Below are 12,943 nucleotides of genomic sequence, written 5' to 3' on the forward strand. Positions count from 1 at the left end.
CACAAATTACACTTCCAGGTGCAGCACATCCCCAAACTTTCTCATTCCAGGAGCCTTTGCAGCTGGCATAGTCGATGGGTAGGTAGATAACCAAGCACAGGGCAGCACATGGGATTAGGATTTATGGGCTGGAGAGTGCAGAGATCTGTTTGGGAGACTCAAAGAATAGGAGAAGGATCAGGAGCAAGGTTGAGATTCAATTTGGAAAGGTATGGGCAGGAATCAGAGCCACAAGAGGGTCCTGGAACTGAGCACAGGTCTACAAAGGATGGTAAATGAGCATTGGGCTGCATGCCCCATCTTGGAGAGGTTCAGCATGTACAGCTAGGCCAGCTGTGGCTCACAGCTGGCCACACAGAAGCTCTGACATATGGCCTCCATCCTACACACCCACAAGCTGCGGCTCAAAAATTCCTGAGCAGCAAGAGCATCCCTGCCGAACAGATGACCAACTCTGCAGAGCAGCCAACAGCTAGCGGCAAGGGATAGTCCCTTGCTTGCCTCCCATGCAGTGAAATTCTCACCTGCCGTCCCAGCAAAGGTGAACAAGTCTTTGAGGCCTGACTTGCATCAGAGAGGCTTACCACTGCTGAACATGAACCAGCAAGTGCCACAAAATAAGATGGAACATGTTTAACACACTGCAGCTTCAGCCCATTTCTATTACACCCTGATTTGGGGGGTGGGGGGTACAGTGGGCAGGGGGGAGGGGGAAAGAGAGAGAGAGAGGGCTGAAGGGGTTCATCACAGCTTTGGCCACCACTCCTCAGATCAGGGTTCAACTCTAAACTGCTGATGCCATTTTGGAAGCAGTTCATCCACATCACCTTCATTGCTGTGTTTTAGGTCTTCATAACTAATAAAAGAGTATCACAATACAGACAAGCTCAGTTTTTTCTCTTCACATCAGTAGCTTTTTAGATTCATCTCTCTCCCCATAATTCCCATGAGATACCAGAAGAGCAATACCACGAGAAGCAAATAAAACTGGATTCAGCAGCAACACTCACACAAGAGTCCACTTGCTCAGCTCCATTCCACCACAACCACACAACAAAAGTATGACTAAAACCCAAATTCCTGCCACCAAGCTTCTTGGTCTGTTATCCGATGAAAGATTCACCAGATTAAAAACAAACCCAGTGCCAGTTTAAGCACTTCTACTTGAAATTTATCCCACAATAGCCAAGATAATCTTAGCCAAATTCACCAGGCTTCTTATACCCTGGGGCACACCTGGAGGGACCTCAAGACCCACCACAGCAAACAAGCCAGCTTTGGCCTTCACATGGTGAAGGGGCTCCCCTAGAACATCTGTAGCAGAAGCTGCTGCAGGAGGCCTCAGCTACCCAAAAGGTGGGAATTTAATATCCAAAGCATCAGACTTCTGGCCCTTGAGATCTTCCATCATGGAGCCCTCATTGCCCAACTCACACACAGGCATTGCAGAGCTTCACTCCCAGCATCAGCTGAACAACATTTAGTTTCCCATCACAAAAATTGCTTGCCATTTTTCTCTTGGAATTAAAAGCTGAAAATCAAGACAATCTTAAACCCACTCCTAGGCTTTAACTGGAGCTTTCTCCACAGCACGAGAAAAGTATGTTTGCCATACCACAAAGCCATGGAGCTTCATTGTCTAGATATCATTCAGGGCATGGCAGCTCAAGGTCTCAGCTGCTCTCTAAATTAAAAAGGGCTTTGCCCCTTCAGCCTAAGAAATGCCTCTGTTTCTTCCTTAAATTCCTGTTTCTAATCAGACACCATTGTGTATGGCCAAGCAACAAAAACAGAGCTGATGTTCACTGATCCCAGCACAGCTAACTAATCCCTTGCTGTCCCAGAAGGTCTGTGGTGTATTCACACTATCACACCAGAATTCAAATACACTTGGCAGCTACTGCAGTTGTCTTTCTGAAATACCTCAAAAAGCTTAGTAAGGGTGCTGTAGCAACACCCAGGCTCTGAACATAGCTCAGCTGTGCAAGGGTGAGAGCAATATCCTCCAGGGATTTGCAGTCTGGGCAAGGAGGCAGTTGGGTTTTGCCAAAACAAGGGTCTGCTCATTTCCAGCCAGCTCTCCTTAAAGTCAGAGGGACCAGGCACAAGTGAACCTCACAGCCAGCTGCTGGGCTCTCAGCCCTTGCTGGCAAGATTTCCTGAACTGGAAGTGTCTTTGTGCTGTTAAATCTGTTATGCTGAAAGATGCTACTCTATGCATAAAGATCCACTGTTTAAATTTCTCACACACCATCCCCGACACTCTCTAGTGTAGCCCTAAAATAACCCCAGAGTAGCTCTATTTTACTCTTCTGATAGTGCTCTGCAGCATGAAAAAGGGGATCCTGGGGAACAGGACATTTAAAAGATGTTCCTCCAACAAAAATCAAGGTTTTGTCCCAGAGGATACTGGGGAGGTAAAGCATGAAGCTGTCTTTACCCTCAGCTCTTATGCAATGGACTACAGTGAAGAACTTGCCTCGCACATAGACCTCAGTCTCTTTAGTGTATTATTCTGAACTAGCCTTCCCAGGACTGACAAATGCTTCAGTGAGACAGATGGGATGGGAGTCTACTCCCCAGGAGCTCCCACAGGACTCGGGCAAACACCTTGATCACTGCGCTGCAAATGCATTCAATAACCAGTTAAAGATGAGATAAACCAGCTACCTGCAATGTTTCTACCAAGTCACACGCAGCCCAGTCACAGAGACTACTGTAGCTCAGCAGGCCAAGTTCAAGACTGCCAGAGATGAACAGACCTCCCACCACTCACTTTTTTTACACCAGCACATCCCTCAATCAGCATGAAGGTCCACCCACAAATCTAGCTCTCACCCACCCAGCCTTGTTACATGGCTGAACATGGCTGAGACCCTCAGTTCTGTACAACAGTGGGACGGGCTCCTCTGCAGGACAGCTCTCAAGCTAATGTGGCACACACCACAGCGCTCAACCAGCCTAGAACAGGAAAGCCTTCCTGGACCTCACACGATGGATGCAGTACCTTCCTCACGTAGCCTGAGAGAGCTGGTTGTGGCAGATGTAAGGACAAAGTCACACATGGTCCCCTGGGGACAGCAAGGGGAAAGTCTTGCTTGGATTGCTCTGCTGGCCTGCCAGATTGCTCCAGCTTCCCCTCAACACCCACACCTCCAGGGAGGCCCCCAAAAACAAATACTCTGGCCTAGCTCTGGCAAGATATTGCAGAGCCATATAAAAATAAGAATTGGAAAAACACATGCTATGAAGCAATCCTCTGCAGACCAACACCCACAGGGTCGATCTCCTGATGTCTGCTCTCTTCCCTTGCTGCTCAGCCTGGCCTCGCCTTCAAAGGAAGGACACTGATTCTTCAGCACTGCCCTGTCCAGTGAGGAGAGCCATGGTGTTAGCAGGCACATTCAAGTCCAGCTCCCCACCTGCCCCTCTAGTGTAAACACATTAGGAGCTGGCCTTAAACTGAACCTGAACTCAAGCACACTGGTGGGGTACAACAATCTCCCCAACAGAGCCCCAGAAAACCCCAAAACCAGAAGATACAAAAAAAGGTGAGAAAAACCATGGAAAGAAAGTCAGAAATAAAGCTGCCTTTGTTCTGCTCTTAAAGTGAGAGGCTAGATGTGTCCACAGAAAGATCCTGCTCGTGAGGCCTTAAAACTTTCTCCTCCCTCTGCCTCTATCCATGACGCTACTGCATTCCTTATGCATGGTACCTCCTCCTCGAAGCTCTTTTAAGTATTTCCCCAGCAAGTGGGGCTGAGTGAGAACGCCACATCCAACAAATGAGCCCCCCCCCCTCCACCAGACACCAACCACGGGGCCTGAAAGGATCAGAGAGGGGCAATTCATTTCAGCCAGGAGAGTCATTGCCAAGAGGTATTTGAGCATCACTAGTTGGAGGAGAAGAGGGGAACCTTGAACAAAGAGATCAGACAGAGATGAGGCTCCCAAAGGGCTGAGCCTGAGGCTCAAGGTGACTTCTGCCAGCGGGGTATTTCGATGATAAGGGTTGCAGAGCTACTCAGTCTGCCAGGCATGAGCCTGCAAGATGGTAAAGCATTCCCTGTTGGCCCTGTGATAATGCCTGTACTATCTAGTTATACAATAAGCCTTAGGTTGTTTTCCTAAACCAGGCAGTGGCTGGCAAAGCTAAAATAAGCCACTGTTGTCTCACACTGCAATAAAGCAGCCTCACACATACTTTTCTTCTCCCTACTGATACTTTCCTTCTTCCACTCAGCTGCACAGAGGATACTGATGCCATCAATACAAGAGCAAGGCACTCCCAGACCAAGCAGGGAACAACTTAAGAGGTTCAAACTCCAACTGCTTTGATGAGGAGAGTGGCTCCACCAGAGCCAAAATAAATGTTTGCCCATAATTCCATGCCCTCCGTTTGCTTGTGTGGCTCCCATTTTATTAGCTTTCTGATGGTAAATTTTACAGCTGGGGTTAGCAGAGTGATAAAATGCACAGATTATTCTTCCCTGTTGCTGATTTGCTTCTCCCCAGTTTAATATAACTTTACCTTCAAAAATCAAACACTTTGATCCAGGATATTCTCTTGCAAAACTTCTCCTCCTTTACTATCTGACAAACATCAGTTTGGAAAACAACAGGCTGCTCCGGGGCAGGAGGAGAGCAAGTCATAATCAGGTTTCCCTACTGAATGCTTGAGATGCTCTCTATTAGAGCACCCAAATCACAGATCCTCCTCAACCTTTGCACCACTGTGCTAACAGTGATTTACCCCTTCCTCCTTGCCTCCCTCCCAACATCGCTCTGCCTGGACTCGCACAGAAGCCCTCAGGTGCTGAGACACAAATAAATACAGGATCAGGACCACAGAAAATTATTGGCATCCTATGATTTGATTTCTCACCCCATCATCACTGAAGCAGAAACTTCGGTGTCTGCGCAATAGGTTTTAATTCAGCCCAAAACACAATGCCATAGCTTTCATCTGTTCTTTCTACTTCATTTACTCAGGTTATGCCCCAGCTATTTCCCATTCTGAAAGCCAAGAGAGAAGCCAACAGAAGGAAGGGGCTTTGTTTTGCCTTTATTTTTTCAAGTTCAAACTGCTCAGATTGGAAACTACACTAATCTGAATCACTTAGCTGGAGACATCTTAGCTATATCTAGATAAAACTCAAAGCTGAGCCAATTTATTAACTGTGGCACAGCAAAAGGCAAAGAAGCTGTCAGTAGCTTTCTAGTTCCAACATGGAGTTCCTATTGCTTTGCAGGAGGCTGAGAAATTACTACTAAGTCTTTACTGTTGAATTTTATGAATGGAAAACAGTTTTGCCCCAGACCCTGTATTTATTATTCATGGTTTGGTTTGTTCCCTAAGAAACAGAAAAGTAGCATCAAATTCAAGGTCTCCCTGGATGTTAGGGAACTGCAGGTCCAGATCAGGAATACACAATACTTTTCCATTGCTAATTCTTTCATTAACATCTCTAAGGGTAAACACACGACAAGAGACATAAGAGTTCAAAAATACATCAGTGTCTTGTGGATGATGAGTACAAACAAGCCTAGAGCCACTACTACAATGAGCTCTGGTACTGCAGTTGCAGAAGGTAGCAAGCAAACAACACCGCAGGATTTTTTTCACCTCCAAGTCACTGCTGCTTGCTCACACAATTCTCTAATAGTAGTATCTACAATAGCAAACTGCTCCCACTGGCCAGCAAAAAAAAAAGTAATGTGGACAGAAACCCCAGGTACAGCCAAGGTAAGAAACAGACTCAAGTAGACTCTTGGGTACCTCTGGATTTAACCACACCAGATTATTCCGGGGGGTGGGGGGAGATAATATCTTAGTCCACCTGTGACAATGACCCAGGGAAATTTTTCTATGTTGGCTTCACTGAAATAACAAACTCTGTGCAGACCTTCACACAACAGATATCACCATGAGGATTCAAGAGGTATTTTATCTGCAGATTTTCTGGGTTTTGCCTTCCAGTTAGGATAAAGCCCCAAACACAGGTGAGACAGAGTTAACGGACAAAAAGTTTGAGTACCTTCTGCTTCATGTCAGGGGATGCAGCTAGACCAAGCAAAGCACTTTAGAAAGGGTGGTAGCTAAAGGATAGATTAAATGAAGAAGCCTTCCAGACACAGACTGTGGTTACACATGACAAGACTCATCATGAGCTATTTGGAAGTCAGTCCAAAACTATTAGGCTGTACCTTGATGGTATGGGGGCTTCAGCAGCAAAAATGGTTGAAGGAGTTCCTGGTTGTGTCAACACACTGGACTTGTGCTGTAGCTTTATTTACTTTTCTTAGGCTCAGCCAGTTCTCTGGCCTGGCTTATACCGCAAATCCTTCAGTCCAGCTGAAGGGTCGAGGTCCCAAGATGCAGCATTCCTCACATCAAAAATTTTGCTGAGCTTTCTGCGTTGCCCCACCATGGGCTGAAGTGCTGCTCAGGAGGCATTACCACACTACCAGGTTTTTCCATCACAGCCATTTCAAGACATTCCTGCCACTCCTGCTTCCTCAGTAGTTACTACACCCACAGGAAACACCATAGGATGAGATGATAGTGAGAAGGATGGAGAACACCATGGGATACAGCTATAAACTCAAAGAATTTGCCAAAGTGGTACCACAGCGGGAAGATTAGAAAGCTGGTCTACTGGATTGCATAAGTGATTACACTTTGTACCATCCAGAGGGAAAATAAACCTACAACAAAATGCCATGCTGTTACCAGAACTTCTGCAAATATAAATTGTTCCCTTAGAGAGACAAAATGCTGTCTTTAAGGTCCTGAATATCTTAAGAGTACGTTGAAGCAGCTGATGTGCCTTAGGAAGTGCACCCTGCTGCTGAAGGCCTGTCCCAGCTGCACTGGGAACCATCGCAAACACAGCATTCAGGGCACAGCAAAGCACTGCGGCCACTGGAGCTGTGCTCGCGCCCATGCCACCTCAGCTGTGCATTCCCACCCCTTCCCTCGCACCCACGTGAGGTTCACCCTGCTCTGCTGCACGCCTGTTCACAAAACCACACCAGCAGAAAGCTGCTCACCTCTGCCTTGTGCGTTCTGCTGGTTTAACTTCTTGAACTGGCTCTGCAGGGGTCATAGCAGTGCTGGAGCCAGGAGTGGGGAAATGAGGTGGGAGGTCAAGAGCTGCCTGAACTGCCCTGGGGCTGCCATCCATGTGCAAGGCAGTCCTGGATCCTGCTCAGCTTCATGGAAACAACTGCAGCAGGAAAAATAAGGCTGTGAGCCCAATCCTTCGGGGAAATCAAGGTTTTCTCCAAAGCTGAGACCCTATTCTGCTGGCCTTCCTAGGGACAGCCTTTTCCACAGTGTCTCCAGCTCCCCAGTCCCATGCAAGTCCTTGCTCTCCAGCTGACACCCCACCTTCAGGAGGAGCCCAGCCATGCCTCCCTCCCATCATCCTGGCTCAGGAGTCATTTGCAGCAACACCTGGCTACATCTATGTAGACTCATGCAGCAGCCCATGTCCTGGGCTAATTGGTGCGAACAGATCAGGCGCCTAGGGGATAGGGCAATGGATAGCCCCTCACACCGGGAAATCCCAGCCTGTTCCCAAGGAAAAACCTTTATACCAGTGCCGTAGGAAGGGGCTTTTCATTTCAAAATGCCTGTTGCCTTTAATTAACACTTTATGAAATTTAAATATCAGCCTTTGGACAATTCATCTGACCTTACCAAAGAGGATCTGTCCTGCCCCACTATGAATCAACATGTTTTGTGTTCCGAGTGCCCTGTCCCTGGGAGAGGAGGCAAGATCGGGACTTCTCTTCATCCCACACAGATGAAAAATACCGAAGGCTCATGGCGTTTGCACATGAAGGGGAAAAATGCTGCCTGGGCCAGGCTTGGCCCCCCAGGGACCCTTCCCGGCTGCTGTGCTGACCATGGATAAGCTGCAGCCCATTCCCCTTTGCAGCCCCGCACCGTCCAGCGCTTGGCGAGAGATCCGTGCGTGGGACTTCAGGGCTGCTGCTGGTAACTCCGAAGTGTGGGACACGTCAGTGCGAAGCTGGGCCATCCCTGCCTCTCACGGCCATCCAGGAGGTGGCGCTGTTAAACTACTGAGCCTGGCCGCACGTCTGTGTCCCACCCCCCCCCACCCCCACCCCCCGGTAATCTTTTTTCCTGACTTGAGGATGGCGATACACCCTTGCAAAAACTTGGCTGAAAAAACCCCACCTTCTTAAACAGACGATGGCTTTATGACTGCGCAAGTGTTTCTCTCTCCCATCAAGCTTTTAAAGACCTGGCTGGCTAAGATGGAGCCGTTTACTCGGTGTAAGATTCAACTTTCTCCCTCCAATGACTGCCGGAACTGCTCTGGTTTAATCCTCTGAACCTGGACCCAGCCCATTCAAAGTCCCTTTTTAAATTTTTTTAAGCAGCCTACACCCTTAACGCACAGCAACAGAGCACCTACCTAGCTCCAGCCCAGCAGGCAAACGACAAAACAGCTTTATCAGGAGGGACACGTTATCGCCGTGACTCCCACTCCCTGGACAAACAGCAGCAGTGGCCAGGGACAGCAGCACTCCTCTGCCCAGTGCCCGGGCTGCCGGCGAGTGGAACTGCCTGGCCCTACCCTCCTCAGCACTTTGCACCAAGATTTGCTGAGCCGAGGGGACATACTTTTTCCTGGGACTCAGCGGGTCCCTAATCCCCAGGGAGGAGGCAGTGATGCTGCGAGGGTTGCCAGGACTCATCTGTTGGCACTTTCATGTCCCAGCAAGGCCCCGTGGGAGCATGGCTTGTTCACTGAAGGGAGGTGACTGAACAAGCTGCTGCAGCTCACAGCAGTACTCTGTGAATCTGGAATAAAATACAGAGTGGGAAAAACATTGCCAAAATGTCCTGAAATTATCTCCACTCACACTTTGACAATGCAGACACCAGCTTTCCTCCGACGCCCCCCACCCCTCCATTTGTAACACTCACTGCAGTGCAAAGCCTCATCATCCAGGAATTACTGATATTCCTGCATCTATTTCACTGTTTGTTTGCAGGAGAAAGAGGACGATGAGAACGTGTTTGCTGGATTTTTAGTTCTCAGACTTGTTTAGCAGCAGTGGAAGCAACAGGTGGGAAGAAACTAGCCAACCATGACATGCTAGCTCTCCCTAAGCTGCATCTGGCCACGGCTGGAGGGAAATCAGTGGTCAGAGGCTCAGCATGGGAACCCGCTCAGCTACACCAATTCTGCTTTCAGGGCTTCAGCAAGTTCTCAAATGAGTGCTGCTCCCTTGAGCAAGGAGGTCCACAACTGCACAGCCTGCCTTTTTCAAATAACAGTCCAGATGAGTCATAGCAAAGATTGCAGTGTCTGTGTCTTTTTTTAGTGATTTAAAAGTTCTCATGGCCACTTTTTTTCCTCCCTGAAACTTGGCCCTTCTCTACCATAATTGCAGAAACTACCAGCAAATGAGGCTCTGCACACTACATGCTCTGGGACCAGCGGTGCCCAAATTTCAAGCTGGAGACAGGCCACAGCTTCTTCTCACCACACAAGTGCTACACACCTGACCTTCCCTGAACATTACATATCGCACACAGGGGGAAGAGCTGAGCTGTCTACATGCAGTCAGCTATACACCTCTCAGAAATGCTGCAGGCATTCATACAAGCCTGTAAACCACCCTGCTTCCCATCAAGGCCATCAGAAGGATGGTCCCAGGCTGGTGATACCACAGCAAACTATTTTCCAAGAGCTCCTGGGATTCATTAGAGGAGCTACCCACAAGCACTGATTTTTCTGGAAACCAACCTAATTACCAGCTTTCCTGAGGACCCGGCAGCCCCTCCCCTCCCACAGAGAGAGCTCATGTCTGGCCTCCTGCTACAGGAAAGACCATCATGAAACCAGATGGGGCTGCAGTGCCTCAGCTGCTACCTCTGCCATCACCAGCAGTGTAAGAGTAGCATACTCCCTGCTTTGAAGGGCCCTCCAAACAGGCGACAAGGACCAGACTGCAAGCCTTATGTATTGGCCCACTGGACCCGTATTTGTTGGACCAAGTCTAGTGTTGTGTACCAACCTTGAACATAGAAAGTTTCGAGTTAAGTCTTTATTTTCATTAAAGCCACTTTTCTAGGACTTTACCATAGTGAGGAGATACTTATCACTGAAGTGTTAATGGCTTAAATATCATCTGTGTCCATAGTAAGAGATGATTTCAGCCCATGTTGACAAGACAAGAGCTTCCTCCTTATAAATAGAGCAACACTAACCCCAGCACAGCGCTACTGTTATCCCTTCTGACCTCCGCAGCCAGCCAAAAATGCAGGGAGCGGTAAGTTTCCGTTACAAGCAGATTCTGTAGCTGAATGAGGTGTTCCCTTCATTCCTTGCAAAGAATGCACGTTTTTTTTCTCCCCCCCATCCCGCACAGTGGAGGTCAAACACCACAAAGCAACGTATTTGCTCACATTCTCATGTCACCTTTTGAAATTCACACTCTGTTTAAAAGCTTCTTCAAACCTCGACAACAACTCTGGCTATTCCTGCTGCAGAAATCAAGGGTGCTGCCAGCTGTGGGCCACTAAGCCCTTCTCTGCCAAAGAAGGCTGCCCTGCAGAGGGGACAGTCAAGCACAGCATGTACCTGCTCCCAAGCCACCTCCAGTAACAGGCTGGTGCACTAGCAAACCTGTCAATACAAGGCATTAATACAGCTGCCCATCTCCTGCAGCAGACCCACAGCCAGTTCATTAACAGCTTCAGCTGCCAACACAAGAATCAGCAGATTATTTTTTTTTTTTTGCTGAGAATCACCCTCAGATCCCTGCCTCTTACCTCCTCACAACCCTCATCTGCAGCTGTGCTCCTCCCTCAGGCCAGCAGGGCCACCCCTCAGCAAGCTGATCCTACTGAAAAAAGATAAAAATCACTGTTGGGAGGGTGAAGCATGCTTGGTTTGTTTGTGTCTCCTCAAGTAGCTCACTTCAGACTCGGGAAGGAGGCACAGAGGAAAGGGGAGAGCTTGATGATGTGATCAGCAGCAGTTCAGCATTAGGACAGCCTTCCTCTATCATTAAAAGAACACCATCATTTTTCCCTGCTCTTCTCAGTCCTTCTGTACTTGAAAAGTCAATAGCCAGCTGAAGCCCCTGTTGCCTGTATGTTTGAGGCACGGGCTGCAGTATTTCCACCTTTCAAGTACTATTAGGGACCGTGTCTGTTTCCTAGCATGGGGGAGGGGGCGGTGCACATATTCGTCCTCCGCAAGTTTTACTGTGGTTTAGTCTATTTGCAATTTCACCTCAGTCTATCAGTGTTTGTAGCAGCCGTCACTGAAATCAAGAGGAAAGAGGCCATTTCACTGATTGAGGTGGGAATTAAATTCCTTCTCTTTCCAAGCAGTCTTGAAGTATTGCTTTCTGCTCTTCCCCACTGCTGCATCCTGCAAGGATGGGCTCAAACAGACCCTTCTTCTGCTCACTTTCACAGAAGCGGTAAAATAGGGGAAGACAAGTCTGATCTGAAAAGTGTACTGCAACCTGTGTTGCCCCAAATAAGGTCAAGGTGATGTTTTCAAGAGGTTTAATTCCATCTTCTTCTGTTGAGATTTTAAGTCTACTTGCAACAACTTCATTATTAAATTGTGTTTCTGCTCTTTTTCAAAGGAGTTTCTTGTGGCTTGAGAAATACTTGAGGGGCAGGAAATTAAGTGTGCTTCCTTTCAGGTTTGGTGTGAGATTTCCCCACCCCCCCAGCTTCAGGAATACCAAGAAAACTAAACATGGCCTTTCCTGGTTTTGCAGAGATCAAGAATTTTTTAGGGCTGTGTACTGAGTGTTCTTGTAACTTTTGTGAAAAAGAGTACTGAATGCTTAGGAAAGCATGTTTCCTAAACACTTGTACACCAAAAGCACTTACTGAATTTGTGCCCTCATTGCCAGGATGCCTTTCAGGCTGGTCAAAACCTCTGTGTTAAGCTTTAGTATTGAAGACCCATTTAGTGAATCCTAACAAAAAAAAAAAAAAGGAATACACTTTTTTCCTGCAACTATCACACAAAAATTTTAAAGTCTTAATCATTCTTATTCTCACACCTCATTAATAGCTGATGCAGAACACCCTGAACTATTTTGTCAACTGATTGAGCTCAATAAAAGAATAAGCAAGCTAGCTACACAATGAAGAGCCTGTTAGATCCCCAGATTATTTCTATTTTAGTAAGTACCAGTGTTGCTAATAAAAGCCACAAAACAAGTGACAGTCCCATGAATACTCCCTCAAGTAATGTTCAATATTCCTGAGCTTGAACTTCATGATAAAGTAGTTATTAGCCCTGTTTTGTTTCTAGGGGAAGCCGAGGCCAGTAACACAGCTGGGAATCTCTTCCACTTCCAGATTGCCAGCCCAGCATCCTCACTAGAAACAAGCTCTCCCTTTACCGTTTCTAACATACCCCTGGATCCTCAAGCAAGATGTTGCCCCAGGAGTGAACGAGGAGTCAGCCCCATGACTCAGCTGCTGCCAGCCTAGTTTCACCCATCTCCCCCTCCAGCAGGGCAGGAGAGGAGCCGTGCCAGCTGCCCACCCGCACAGGCTGGGGCAATGGGAGACCTCAAAGCCGTGCAAGCTCGCAGGCCTGCTGGCAGCTGAAGCCCAGGTGAGCTGCGGGCACGCTGTCAGGGGGCTCTGCCAGCCAACACCGATGTCTTTCCCAATCGCTGCCAGAGCAGACAGCACCAGGTGTGCTGCTTAACCAGCCCGGGTGCGGCTCTTATCCATTACAGCCAGTCCCGGAGATACTTCGCCTGGAGTCAGGTGCTGGCAGGGCTCCCGGGGAGGCAGTCTGCTTTGCATCTTCCATCGCAGGGCAACCCGGCAGCAGGGAGAGGATGGGCACACAGTGGTACAGCATTACACCTCCTTTTTGCTAATGTATACTTTTGTAGGAAGGAACAAGCA

This window comes from Falco cherrug, chromosome 3, assembly GCF_023634085.1.
Source record: "Falco cherrug isolate bFalChe1 chromosome 3, bFalChe1.pri, whole genome shotgun sequence".
NCBI classification, from domain to species: Eukaryota; Metazoa; Chordata; class Aves; order Falconiformes; family Falconidae; genus Falco; species Falco cherrug.